Here is a 15,111-nt window from a genome sequence, read left to right as displayed (position 1 = left end):
CTCCAGAAACCCACCTGTTAAGAGGGAAAGACAAAGTGGTAGGGAACTGAGGAAACTGATTAATTTGAGGGCTTCCCTTCAAGTAATCCTTTACTCTCTAGCACATTCTCTGAATAGAGTGATAAAGAAACTCATGCACAGATAGTATAAGGCAGGGGTCCCCAACCCCCCGCTGGTAGGAACCAGGCCACACAGCAGGGCGAGAATGGCGGGTGAGCCAGCGAAGCTTCATCTGCTGCTCCCCATCTCTCACATTACCGCCTGAACCATCCTGAACCATCCTCCTCACCACCCCGGTCTGTGGAAAAACTGTCTTCCATGAAACCAGTCCCTGGTGCCAAAATGCTGGGGACCACTGGTTTAAGGGATTGCCCAAGGTCCCAACACTTTTAAAATTATCATAAGGCTAAGAAAATCATAAGCGCGAGTCACTGAATCAGCAAGATACAGACTGTACTACAGATGTGGAAGACACTAGAGATACTGAAGAAGAACTTACCAAAGAAGGTGAAGAAATATGAAATGATATGGAAGAATGTCAGAATAAAACATTGCTTGCTGGAACTGAGACATTCACTGATTCAAATGCTCAGTTATCATTAATTATGTCAGTGAAATGTTTGACCACCATTGGAATTAGTCAGTGGCAGAAAGGAACTCCTAAATTAATCCCACTGAATGAAGATGTTCTGGTAACATTAGGAAAAGAAGAGTTCCAAAAATTAAGACATGATCTAGAAATGGTACTGACTAGAATGGTAATGTCAAAGAATGAAAAGATAAAGAAAAAATAGTGGCTGGATGAACAGCAACAGATACTGGAATCTCTTAATATAGTAAACAATGAAACATCACATAGTGACATTTTTTTCTGAATTGTGAACCTTTAATAAGCTGAAAACAAAAATGCTTAATATAAAAGAATTAAGGGTGTGGAGAAAAAAGAACCCTCTCACACTGTTGGTGGGAATGTAAATTGATACAGCCACTATGGAGAACAGTATGGAGGTTCCTTAAAAAACTAAAAATAGAACTATCATATGACCCAGCAATCCCATTACTGGGCATATACACTGAGAAAACCGTAATTCAAAATGAGTCATGTAGCACAATGTTCATTGCGGCACTATTTACAATAGCCAGGACATGGAAGCAACCTAAGTGTTCATTGGCAGATGAATGGGTAAAGAAGATGTGGCACATATATACAATGGAATATTACTCAGCCATAAAACGAAATGAAATTTAGATATTTGTAGTGAGGTGGATGGACCTAGAGTCAGTCATACAGAGTGAAGTAAGTCAGAAAGAGAAAAAATATACTATACGCTAACACACATATATATAGAATCTTAAAAAAAAAAAAAAAGGTTCTGAAGAACCTAGGGGCAGGACAGGAATATAGATGCAGACATAGAGAATGGACTTGAGGACACGGGGAGGGGGAATGGTAAGCTGGGATGAAGTGAGAGAGTAGCACTGACATATATACACTACCAAATGTAAAATAGATAGCTAGTGGGAAGCAGCCACATAGCACAGGGAGATCAGCTCAGTGCTTTGTGACCACCTAGAGGGGTGGGATAGGGAGGGTGGGAGGGAGACACAAGAGGGAGGGGATATGGGGATATATGTATACATATAGCTGATTCACTTTATTATACAGCAGAAACTAACACAACATTGTAAAGCAATTATACTCCAATAAAGATGTTAAAAAAAATAATTTAGGGAGAAACTCTTGATTACCTTGGGTGAGTTTTGAGAAGACCATTTTCCTGTAACTGATAGAAAATTGAAAAAGAAAAACATTGTCTATTCTTGCCTCCTTTGCTGTAGATTAATTGAGCATAAGCGCCTGGGTTTAATTCTGGGCTTTCTATTCTATTCCATTGACCTATGTGTCTGTTTTTATGCCAGTACCATACCGTTTGATTACCATAGCTTTGTGTATAGCCTGAAGTCAAGAAGCCTGATTCTTCCAAAACTGTCCTTTCTCAAAATTGCTTTGGCTAGTTGGGGTCTTTTGTGTTTCCATATAAATTTTAAAATTATTTGTTCTAGTTCTGTAAAAAATACCCATGGCATTTTTTTTTTTTTTTTTTTTTTTGTGGTACGTGGGCCTCTCACCATTGTGGCCTCTCCCGTTGTGGAGCACAGGCTCCGGATGCTCAGGCTCAGTGGCCATGGCTCACAGGCCCAGCCACTCTGTGGCATGTGGGATCTTCCCGGACCAGGGCACGAACCCATGTCCCCTGCATCGGCAGGCGGACTGTCAACCACTGAGCCACCAGGGAAGCCCCCATGGCATTTAAAAAAATATATTTATTAATTTATTTATTTGGCTGTGCCAGGCCTTAGTTGCAGCAGGAAGAATCTTCACTGTGGCGTGCTGGATTCTTAGTTGTGGCATGCGGGATCATTTTAGTTGCAGCATGCAGGCCCTTAGTTGTGGCATGTGGGATCTAGTTCCCTGACCAGGGATCGAACCTGGGCCCCCTGCATTGAAAGCACGGAGTCTTAACTGCTGGACCACCAGGGAAGTCCCACCCATGGTATTTTGATAGGGATTTCATTGAATCTGTAGATTTCCTTCAGTAATGTGGTCATTTTAACAATATTGATTCTTCCAGTCCAATCACACAGTATATATTTCCATGTTTGTGTTGTCTTCAATTTCTTTCATCAGTGCCTTATAGTTTTCCAAGTACAGATATTTTGATCCCTTAGGTAGGCTTATTTTTAGGTATTTTATTCTTTTTGATGTGATGGTAAACGGGACTGCTTCCTTAATTTCTCCTTCTGATTAAAAAATGGGCAGAAGACCTGAATAGACATTTTTCCAAAGAGGACATACAGATGGCGAACAGGCACATGAGAAGATGCTCAACATGGCTAATCATTAGGGAAATGCACGTCAAAAGGTATCACCTCATAGCTGTCAGAATGGCTATCATCAAAAATAGCACAAATAAGGGAGTTCCCAGGTGGCCTAGTGGTTAGGATTTGGCTCTTTCACTGCAGAGGTCTGGGTTCAGTCCCTTGTTGTGGAACAATCCTTCATGCCATGTGGTGCAGCTAAAATACAAAAAACAAACAAACAAAAAAAAAACCCGCAAATAAAAAATGTTAACCTGGACTTGAAAAAGAAAACCCTCATACAATGCCAGTATGAATGTAAATTGGTACAGCCACTGTGAAAAACAGTTTGGAGGTTTCTCAAAAAAAACTAAAAATAGTACTAACATATGTCCCAGCAATTCCACTCCGGGGTATATATCCATAAAAAAACAAAAACACTAATTATAAAAGATACATGCACTGCAATGTTCATAGCAGCATTACTTAAAACAGTCAAGATATAGAAGCAACCTAAGTGTCCATCAACAAATGAATGGATAAAGAGGCTGAGTAATATTCCATTGTATGTATATATGGAACATATATTTTGTTCCATATATACATGGACAAGAACAAAATTTACCATTTGCAGCAACATGGATAGACTTGGAGAGTATTATGCTAAGTCAAATAAGACAGAGAAAGACAAATACTGTATGATATCACTTATATGTGGAACCTAAAAGTACAATAAGTTAGTGAATATAACAACAACAAGAAAAAGCAGCAGACTCACAGATACAGAGAACAAACTAGTGGTTACCAGTGAGGAAAATGAAGGGCGGAGAGGCAATATAGGAGTATCGGATTAAGAGACACAAACTATTATTGATAAAATAAGCTACAAGGATATATTGCACAGCACAGGGAATAGAGCCAATATTTTATAACCATAAATAAGGCATAACATTTAAAAACTGTGAATCACTATATTGTACACCTGTAACATACAGTATTATACAGCAAATATACTTCAAAAAAAAATTGAAAATAAATAATTAAAAAGAAATTAAAAATGATAAAAATATGGAGAAAAACATTAAAAAATCAACTGCATAACTGATAGCATTACATGAAATGTTAGAGATTCATATAAATAGATTATTTGATGTCCCACATGATCCATATGTCAAAATTAGTGATTACTTTTGGCCACCTTATAATGAACTGCTATTACTTAAAGGAATTGCCTTGAAACATCTAGAAGATTCAATCCAAATAAGATTAGAATTCTTCTATGAGTAAAAAGATGGTCTTTTTTTTTCCACACAGTACTTAAAGAATCCTTTTTGTTATTCAAAGATAACAGAAACACTGAAGACTACTTGAATGGAGAACATAAAATCAAAGCACTTCATCTTTCTTTTATTCTTAAAATGGCATATGCTGCAATCTTATTCATTTTAATATAGTCCTCTTTCATTCAAGTCAGTGTTTTAGTGTTTTAAACTATATGAGCAAGAATGAAAGTGAAAAATATTCTAGACCTAATCATTACAAAACATTTAATGTACCTTACTTCATGCAATACTCTTTAAAAATTATTTGTTAATTTATGATATTGCTAATGTAATATTTTCCATTTAAATTTTATGACAATTTCTTTTATGTATTTTGACGTCCATTTGATGCTTAACTCATTCATTTAGGAATTATAATGGACAGACCATTTTATTTGAAGATGGTTCTAAAATTAAAGTAGTATCTGATACAGAAGATAGCAAAACTTTAAAATATTTATCAAATCTGTTTCATGTATACTGCCTTAGTTTTAGATTTGTTTAAAAAATGGAATATAAAATACTAATGGATAGAGTTAGCATGAAAACTAATGGATAAACTTATAAACTTTCATAAAATGAAAACTATTTTAATGTTTATTATATACCAAATGATATTATATATTAAACTACTCTTGATTCTGTTAATTATTACCAACAAAATTGTGTTCATAAAATTGTATTAATCCTTTTCTGTGACTTTTCTGTAAATAAAACACTCTAATTTAAAAACAAAAACAGGGAATTCCCTGAGAGTCCAGTGGTTAGGACTCAGTGCTTTCACCGCAGGGGCCTAGGTTCAATCCCCAGTCAGAGAACTAAGATCCCACAAGCCACGTGGCACTGCCAATAGATAGATAGACAGATAAATTAATTAATTAATTTAAAAACTAAGCAACAAAGTGGAAGCAAAACTAATTGTGAAGTTCCTGGTAATCAAAGACTATGCAATTGTAATTAAAATAACTAAAAATACATTTTAAAAAATTAGCTTGTAGCAATGTACTTTCAATTACAAAACAGCTTTTAAAACTGTTAAAACTCAGTTCCAATAATGTATAACTATAACAAGACATAGATTCATAGATTCATGAAGATAGTAATCTATCTTCTAAGAATTTAAACTAAGGACATGGGCACAATAGAAGAAAAATATTTATGCATAAAATATCCTTCCCTCTCTTTCATAAAGCAATATAATTTTCCATTCCACCAAGGAAAGTTTAAAAACCAGTAAGTCACCTATTCAACATTTACTCAGAGACCTCCTTACTCAGAACCCCAAAGTTCAATCTTAAAGAAGTAGGTTTTTCCTTCTCTTCTTTAGGCAAACTTGAAATTTGTTTTCTTTACTTGAAAAATATGATTTTTCTCCTGTTGCAGATTCTGATACTGACAGAAAAATAACTGCTTGAACCCAGACCTCGTGTTCACTATCCAACAGAAAAAGAAATGTTGGACATAGCTTGGAAGAAAATGTCAAAATGACTTTCATAGGAAACTGTGTGGCAGCATCAAGGAAGGTTGGCTGGGACTCAGCCCAGGGTCTGAGGCTTCTTCTGCCACGCAAGGCTCAGGCAAATAGGCTGCCACCATCGCGAGGGTGGTACAAGGTCCCTGCAGCTGCCCCTGAGCCAAGGTCACTCGAGGCTCTGGGTGCCTACAATTATTCCTCTTCCTCTTGGATCAAGCCCTTCTCACTTTCCAGAAGCCTGTTTTCATTTTCTGTGACATTTTCAAAGTCTGATATTAAATCTTTGATGCATGCATTGTGCTCCTCCAGCCTGACAGCCAGTGGGAGGGAAGGGGAATGAAGAGGAAAGGAAGGGGAGAAAGAGAGGAGAGAAGACAACACTGGGAGAGAGGGTTGTCAATGTGAAAGGAGGTGATACAAATAGGGAATGGAAGAAGGCAAGGAAAAATCCTGTGGGACTGAATTGGGATTGAACACATTATAAATACTTGAAAAAAATACACAACCCCATACAGAGTTTTATATGTTTATATATACTTGTATACAACTACATATACTTATATATACTATATATAGTTATAGTTATATACATAGCTATGTCTATATATCTGAAAGGACCTAAAAGCAATAATCTATTAGTAGTACTGAGACTTTAGCTTCTAAATACCTTTCCACATTGTAAGAAATGAGTGGGGGGCAAGATGGGAGGATGGGGGAGAAAAGTCCTTTCTTATAGAATGTCAACTACAAAATACTGAAGGAATGATGTAGTTATAAAACATCATTTTGGACTATGATAGTAAAAAGTTGTTTCTTGCAAACCAAAAAGGCATCATGATTGCAACTTAAATAAAGCTTGGCAACTTTTTTTTTTTTAATAATTACAAGACAAAAATTTAATGAAAATTAGTCAGTGGGTATGTAATAATCCAAAGGGCTAAACAGTTACATGGAACTGTATTAGAAATTTAAAATAGAAGTAAATGAAGTAACTGTTACATGTTATCATCATCTGATTCATCTTCTTCCTTCAAACATTCCTTGGCATACTTCTCTGCCAAGGTGACACAGTCTTGAAGACACTTCAGACAGACCTACACAGAGGGCGTTCTGTAAAATACCTGGCTTGTATGCTTCAAAAATAATAACCACATGAAAATCAAAGAAGGCTAGGGAACAATTCCAGATTAAAGATAATCTTAAAAAGGCATGGCAGCTTGATTAGATCTATAGTCCTAAACTAGATTTGTAACAGAAAAAAAAAATGCTATAAAGAAAATTATTAGGATAGCTGAAGAAACTGGAATATAGACTGTAGATTAAAGAATTGCATAAATGTTAAAGTTCCTGAATTAATAACTGTACTGTGGGTATATAAATGTACATCCCTGTTCTTAGGAAGAATATATGCATACGTGGCATGATGTCTGCAACAGTCTCTCAAATTGGCCAGAACAAACAAAAAAGTTTACACATAGTGGGAAAGGGGGACATGACAAATGAAATGTGGCAAAATATTTAAAATTAGTGAATCTGGGTAAAGGGTAAATTAGAGTTCTTAATAATATTCTTGTAATTTCTATAATTTTAAGGTTGTTTCCAAATAAAAGTAAAATAAAAATAGTATGATTAGAGTATACCCATGTATTTAATACATGTGTTGCCCAAGTGAGTACTTACACCCATTTGTTTAAAAAATTTTAAATACGTAGAATATGTATGTATTAGTTATGTAAGTATAAAAGTATTTGTACTGTATAAAAGGTTTTTCTACTGTGAGAAAAAGTTAGGCTCTGAAACAAGTATAGATATTTAGATTTATACTTTTTGAGTACTCATAGAACAGATCTACCTAATTCTCTTAACTCTAAGGATATTCCAATAATTCAGCCAGTTCCTGATGCTTATTATTTTTATGCATATTTAAGTGGTTCCTTATCTAATTATGTTATTTTTATGTATTTGAATAGCTAATATGTTCACATAGTTTAAAAAGATCAAATGTGAGACTTTCCTGGTGGTCCAGTGGGTAAGACTCCATGTTCCCAATGCAGGGGGCCCAGGTTCGATCCCTGGTTGGGGAACTAGATCCCTCATGCATGAGCAACTAAGAAGTCCGCATGCCGCAACAAGACCCGTTGCAGCCAAAATAAATAAATAAATAAATAAATATTTTTTAAAAAAATCAAATGCACAAAACGACATACAATGATAAGTCTGCTTTTAACCTCTGATGACCATATATCTCTATCTACCTCGTAAAGACTCAGTTTACAACCGTTATCCTGGAATGATTATGAATAGCCCCTTCTTTCAGAAGTATGTTAGTTTGGATGATATTTAGATCCCTGTTCCTTTACCAGACTGCCACACCAAGACTTACATCAACACCTGTGTTACCAGTGTCTGTGTACACTCCTAGAGGAATTTTACTCATATATAAGTTTACATAAATTTTATCTTTTTAAATTTTAAACAAATGAGTATACCCATGCTATTATTTAACTTTCATTTTGAAACAATCTTAACACATGGAAATTGCAAGAATATTAAAAAGAATTCTCATTTACTCTTTACCCAGATTCACTAATTTTAAATATTTTGCCACATTTGGTTTATCATGCTGAGGCACCATTACTTTCACGTGGATTACAGTTTCTAGCCCCACTCCTCTCTCAAACGTCCTTCTAAATGATTTGGAAAAATTAATACAGAAAGGAAGACTCCAAGAGTACAATATTGGAAGTTTCATAGAGTACATTTGCAGAAATGGTAGCAGAGGAAAGAGGATGAGGAGCCAGTAGAGTGTGGAAGGTACACAAGGGGAGCTAGCAATCCTAATTTTGAGAATCAAAGAATTACAAAATCTGTAGGCATACAGATACTTCTTCTGTGATTTACATAAAACACTGGAAAATGTCTTTCTCCCAAGAGCCCTTTATAGACAAATAACTAACATGTGTACCATATGCTTGGAGGCATAGATGAAAAGAAAAAAGAGGTTGAAATTTTAGCTTTTCCTGCCTCAATCCTGAATAACTTCAGTATAAGCTTTCATACACAGAATCCTGTTTAAGTCAACCAAGAAAATAATCATATGAATTTTGCCATTATTGTTCTCACAGTCTAATAAAGAGATAGATGGAACTAATGGAATTTGTATTTAAGTAGCCAGAAAATCACCATAACTAAACCAGAGGCCTCAATCCTCACCAAAACCTCCTGCTGGACATGTAGGTATCTAATAACAATAGTCATTTGTCAGTTTTCACATTGCTAAGTGAACGTGTCTGGTTTACTCTTACATTTAAGTGCTAGGGTCTAAGGATACACATATTTAGATATTCATGGCAGCAGTGTTGGTGAAAACTGCAGACTTCATATGACCCAAACAATAGTCAGGTATAGAAGGGGCACATCTACTGTGGGATATAGATATAATGGTATCATTCATACATATATACATATATTTAACATTACTATGTACACACAAATATTCATAAGTATATATGTATATATACACATCTATACATATATAGTGGTATGAGATATAGGTATAGTGGTGATAGATACAGATGGATAATGATAGAATACTATCTGGAGATGAAAATGAACAACTGTAGTTACAAATAAATGGATGAACACTGAAAACATAATATTAAGTGAAAAAAGACAAAATATATACAGTTAAGAGCAGGCAAAACTATATCAACTGTATTCCTATAGCTTAAATATGTAACCACAAGGGATAAAATCATAAAGAACAGCATGGAGGATTTACCTCTGTTGGAAGAGGAGGTCAAGATTGGGAAGGGATACCCAGTAGTTTTAGGCGAGTCATGCATCTTCTATTTCTTCACTTGCGTGTAGGCCTGAATAAGGCACTTAGCCTCTTTGTATGACTTTTTTTTTTTTTTTTTTTTGGCCGCACTGTGCGGCTTGTGGGATTTTAGTTCCCCAACCAGGGATTGAACCCAGGCCCCCTGCCGTGGAAGTGGAGTCCCAACCACTGGACCGCCAGGGAATTCCCTGTATGACATTTTTATCATCTGTAAAATGGAATATTCCATGGAGAGCAAGAACAAGTGACCAATACAGAACAAGTACTCAATAGATGTTGGCTGGTACTGGTTCCATTCACATCCTCTGTTGTACTCAAACCCCAATAATCCTAGGTTCTGCTCAAAAGTGCAACGGTTTTAACGTGCCAAGGAGGACCACTGTGAGTTGGTCTGGATGGCTGTGCCTACCTTCTTATCAGCCTTGGTCACCTGACCAGAAAATGGAAGCAGGTTCTGAGTTCTAACATGATCACAGGCCAAGGGCTGAACATACATGTCTTTTACCAAGCCCTGAGTTACTCACTTCCCTAGGAGTTCAGCTCATCTCTCTGGCTGGAGCCCCTTAACTACAGGATGACTTGGAAAAACTGATCCTGCACATCATCTGTATTACAATTAAACCCCATGCTTTAGGATTCTGCATCACTGTTGCTTACCTTAATAATCAGTCGGGCTCTCCTTAGACTAATAGAAGGAAGACTCTTCTTGAGTGCAAACAGAAAATGATTCCCAGCTTACTCTGCAGCAACATTCTCCGGGAGGGTCTACAACTCCTTCAGGACATGCGTTTTCCAAGCATATTAAAGCATGCACCTGTTTCCTTACTGATTCCTGAGTAAGCCTCAGGTCAAACTCAGTTCACCTGCTTAATGTCAATTTTCTTAAACCTGGGTGCTTCAGAATCCTTCACAAATACAACTTGCAGTGCTAGTTCCGGTTCCACTGGCTTTGAGTCAGATCCAGTCATGCATGAAGGTGATCCTGTCAGAAGAGCCTTGCACGGTTGGGATATCGTAACCGTCTTTGGATATACACCACTCCCAGAACTTGTGAGTTTCCCCACCAGGCAAATCATGGGATGTCTCTGTCCTGTCAGTTAGAAGGTGTCCTGAGGTAGAAAGAGAAGATACTATACCTCTAGGGCTTTACATCCCTGTCTATTTGAAAGGGTCCCACACCTGGGTAACTCTCCAAACCAAATCTTAAACAACAGCTGACTTAGAACATAGCTACAAAGCATTAGCCATCCAAATGCTCTCTGGGCTTAACTCTGCTTCTGGGACTTGAGATTTGGGAGGCAGTTTAAGTCTGGTGATCATAGGATTCACCAGAGAGCTTGTTACCCTGGGGGTTGTGATTCAGTAAGCCTGGGGTGGGAGCTGAAATCTGCATTCCTAACAAGATCCCAGGTGATGTCAATGCTGTTCGTTCACAAACCTCACTTTGAGTAACAAAGGTCTAGCATATTGCTTAAGGGCTTACTTGCCAGGGAGACAGATGTAGATAGACTCCTAATTTTAATTAAACTGCTGTGGGATCTTGAACAACTCCTTTGCCTCCAGAGTTGGGTTTATGACTAAAACCCCTCCCCCCTTTGCCTTAAGAAAGTTTGAGTATGTAAAGCATACTCATTTTTTTCAATAGAAATGCCATAATTTATTCTTTTGTTTAAAAAAGGCATCCTTATGTAAAAAAAAAGTCTTCTAAGAAGAAATATATTGTTTCAGGTCATAAATAATCAGCAAACATACAACTGCTGACAACAACAAAAACTGACACTGGTGTTTTCCATTAGTGTTGAAAACAAGCCTGCTTAGGATATATTTACAGGATATTACAGTACTCAACCACAAAAACTGAGATATTTGGGTATTCTAGGGGTAGACACTGATATTTGTAAAGGCAGAACACCTACATAAAAATAAAAAATAAATAAAGTATATTTTCACACATGTGTTGTCATAACAGTAATACTGGTAGGTATGTTAAGCACAAAAGGTTTCTTCAAAATACAAGGACAAGCAAAAAGAAACTGGCTTACATGCTGAGTCCAATATTAACCTGGGCTTCAGCTCTGCACTCTGACTTGGTGCACTTTAGTGATTTTCTCCACCCCAAGTTAGTGAACCCCAGTCCCACTGTTTGAACTATTACTTCTCTCAAAGTGTGGTCCTCAGATCAAACCTGGCACTTGTTAGAAATGTGAATCCTCAGGCCCCAAACCAGACCAAGTGAATTAGAAAAACCTGGGTGGGGGTTTGCACTCTGTTTTAACAAGCTCTCAGTTGATGCTGATGCACACTCAAGTGGGGAAATCACTGCCTTGCCAGAGATACAGAAGACTCAAGCAGAACCACGGAAAAAAAAAAAAAAAAAAAAAGCAAATATCTAAAAATGAGGAAAGGGCTAAACTGTGTGATTAAATTTTAAGTGAAATGATGATTGCTTTAGCAATATGAAATATGTTTCTAAGATTAAGAAAAGTTTTCTAAGCATCCATAACAAATAGGGACGTGATGGACTAGACAGGGTGTGCATGCAAGTGGATGGTAATCAGTGAGAGGCTAGAGATATGTAAGATTTCTACTTACATAAGAGAAAGTACCACCCATGACTGGAAAAAGGGGCAGCAAAACATCCAGAGGAAATTCAGCTTCATTTTGCTGAAGTTGAGAATTACAAAGAGAAAATCTATCAGTTCATTCAAAATACAAGTATATAAATCTGAAAGTGTGTAAAAATGTGCTTTGTGTTCATTGGAAAGGGGAGATACAGATAGGAGGAAACTATAGAAGTTCAATTTCCTCCATTCTCTCTCTCTCTGTCACACACACACACACACACACACACACACACACGAAAGTGAAACTATATACTGATCTGCAAAACCTGTATGATCTTTAAAGGTAAAGCAAATGTTACTGTGGCAATTTTCTTTAAGAAGCTCTTGTCTCTGCTGTATGTATGCAGGAATACTTCCTTAGAAAAGTGACTGGTAGAATCAGAAGAAAACTCTGAATACTTCTTTTTCTTTTAAATAAAAGGAGTCTCATTAAAATAAAAAACAAAAGAATGAACTCAACCATCAAGTTTACCGAAATACATTTAAAACATTTTGTCATATATTAAAAACAGCACAAAATAATATTTTAAAAGGAAGGCACACATATTTGCCCACAGATGATTTCTATATCCATAGAATCAATGCAAAATATTTTCATATCGTTCTGTATAAAATCCAAGCTCTCTTTAAACCACATTTTGTAATGTCAAAACTAAAGGAAGAAAATAAGAGATAAAAAGGGGAAATGAGGTCTTTTAAAATCTGTATTATATAGGGTACATTTCTAAGTGTGTAGGTGCGAATTCATGTTTTAAAAAACTAAATCCTGAACATAATAACGAAGGAACAAAAAACCCAATTATGAAACGTGTTGGTTTCCCTGGGCAGCGGAAATGAAGACAGAGAAGTGCAGCGACACCTACTGCAGCGACATCCCGCCCCACACCGTGCAGACACAGACAAGGTACACCTCCGCGGCCACCTCTTACCCCAATAGGTACGTCACCTTCCCAAAGTGCCCCGCGGGCAAGCCAGCCGCGCCGGTAACGAAGTATTTCCTCTGGGCTGCGGTGCCGGTTGTTCTCGCTGGTAAAGACTGGCACGGGAAGGGCTTAGTAAGCGCGGATCTTCGAGTGAAACTTTTCTAATGGTTTTAGTTTTCTAAGCAGGCTACACTGGCCAGAAAAAAATTTTTTTTGGAATTCCTAATTACTTAAGTTCATCAAGTAATGAGTAATTTCCCCTCAGAAGAGTCCAAAAATACAAGTTTTAAAGAATTAAGACAGCATAACACCACCGTAAAACATATGCCCCTTTAAGAAGTGTTTGATTCAGAAGGAATTGAATCATTGACCCCCCCCCCAACAAAAAAAGGCAACATATAAGGAAATTTTCCTCTCTTTAGTTATATTACAAACTTGGCATATTAAATCCTGAACAAATACATGCTGCTACTGGCTAATTTAACACTGTTGCCACTGAATGAACTGTATAATACATACACATGTATATAATGAACTATACATAGAAACATTCAATGACAAACATTCAAGTGTAGATCTGAGCAGAAGGAAACCAAAATTCACATGCTGCAAGGTTTACCTGCAGAACTTAGAAGGCTGAGGTGGACTTTCATTTCCTAATTTTTGAATTGGTTATTCTTTCAATTTGTAACATTAGCACTCCTTAAAAATAAAGTCTACATGGTGGAAAAAAATACATACATACAGCCAACATGTCTCCAATTATTTAAAAAAAAAAAAGGACTGGAAATATTTGAAGATCATTCCTAACTATGACACTAGTAGTTTTACTGCGTTGGAATTTTTCCTTGCCTCCCCCTTAATTTTCCAGTAGTCCTAATGTTTTCAATCATTACTTAAAAAAAATTTTAAAGTCAACCTCCAAATAATTAACATTAAGGAAATAAGTAATTCATAATTTTTGTAGTAGTTTGAAGTATTGACTTATTTATGTAGTGGAATGCGACATATAAAAGTTTCTGCTATATTTTTGTAAAATGCAATTAAGCTGGAAGGAGAACAGCAGTGGAGAAACGGGTCCATTGGGCAATGATGTTGAGGCAGCAAAATGTGCTCCACTGCAAGCTGGTGAGAGGAAGGAAAGGGAGTGGTGATGCATAGAGTAGGGGTGAAGATAAACGAAGATCAGTAGTTATTTTGGAAAGAATTCTGACTTATTTATTTCAAAAGTTGACAAAACACAGAAAACATGTCAAAGAACATTTTTAATTATCAAAATTCACATTTTTCACATAAATCTTGAAACTCAGGTGAAATTTTTTTCCCATCCAGGCAAATGTTCTTGAGTTAGTTTATGGAATTTTTTAAAAAGGAAATACCCAAGAATGCAAGACAAAACCTAAAATTTAGCTTTGTTAAAGTGGTATTCCCACTGAAAATGCAGACCAGTTAAATTAGATAAAAGAGAAATGAAAACAATATTATAAATAAGTTTATAAGCGACTTTTTACAGACCATAATTATAAAATAAAAAGTATATGGATATAAAAATAGCACTTTATTTTTCTAAGTAAAGGCTGATTATATGCTAAAATTCTAAAATCACAACACAAGAATCCCACCCCACCCCCCACCCCACCCCCCGCCTCCTCCCAGGAGAGAACCAGTAGGGGAGTTAGGTGAGCAGTATTGGTGGTCTCTGATGGAAATTCCCCAAACTGAAGGATCCCACAGAAGCTTGGAAGACAGAGGCCGGGAGGCGGAGGGAAGTCTCACCTGGCTCTGTCCCCCAGCTCGAGTTTATTCCCGGGATGGTACCTTGCGGGACACAGTCCTCCTGGCCAGTCCCTGGACCTTCTCAGGTGCCAAGTGACCCAGCTTGCAGACAAGTAGTGTTTTTCTTGCTGGCAGCAGTGCTAGGCGGGGATCGCTGATGGAACCGAGACCACAGCCCCTGCCCTTTAGGCTTTGGGACAGTGGCCACATAGTCTCTGGTTTCCCACTATCTGATATCCTGCAGATGGTTCAGAAATAAGAATTTCAAATTAACACAATTCAAAAGCGAGGT

The 15,111-nt window shown here is 36.9% G+C and overlaps 1 pseudogene across 1 annotated transcript; it reads left to right on the top strand.

The window, feature by feature from the left end:
• Positions 1-527: 527 nt before the first annotated feature.
• Positions 528-4,146, top strand: LOC307049530 (centromere protein K-like; annotated as a pseudogene). The gene is made up of 4 exons: positions 528-793; positions 885-932; positions 1,732-1,835; positions 3,968-4,146. The product of its transcript is annotated as a centromere protein K-like (transcript).
• Positions 4,147-15,111: the final 10,965 nt, after the last annotated feature.

The sequence above is a fragment of the Hyperoodon ampullatus genome (genome assembly GCF_949752795.1).
Source record: "Hyperoodon ampullatus genome assembly, chromosome: 3".
NCBI classification, from domain to species: Eukaryota; Metazoa; Chordata; class Mammalia; order Artiodactyla; family Ziphiidae; genus Hyperoodon; species Hyperoodon ampullatus.
Note: the sequence above shows the minus strand (reverse complement) of the source record. Positions and strands in the feature narration are given on the sequence as shown.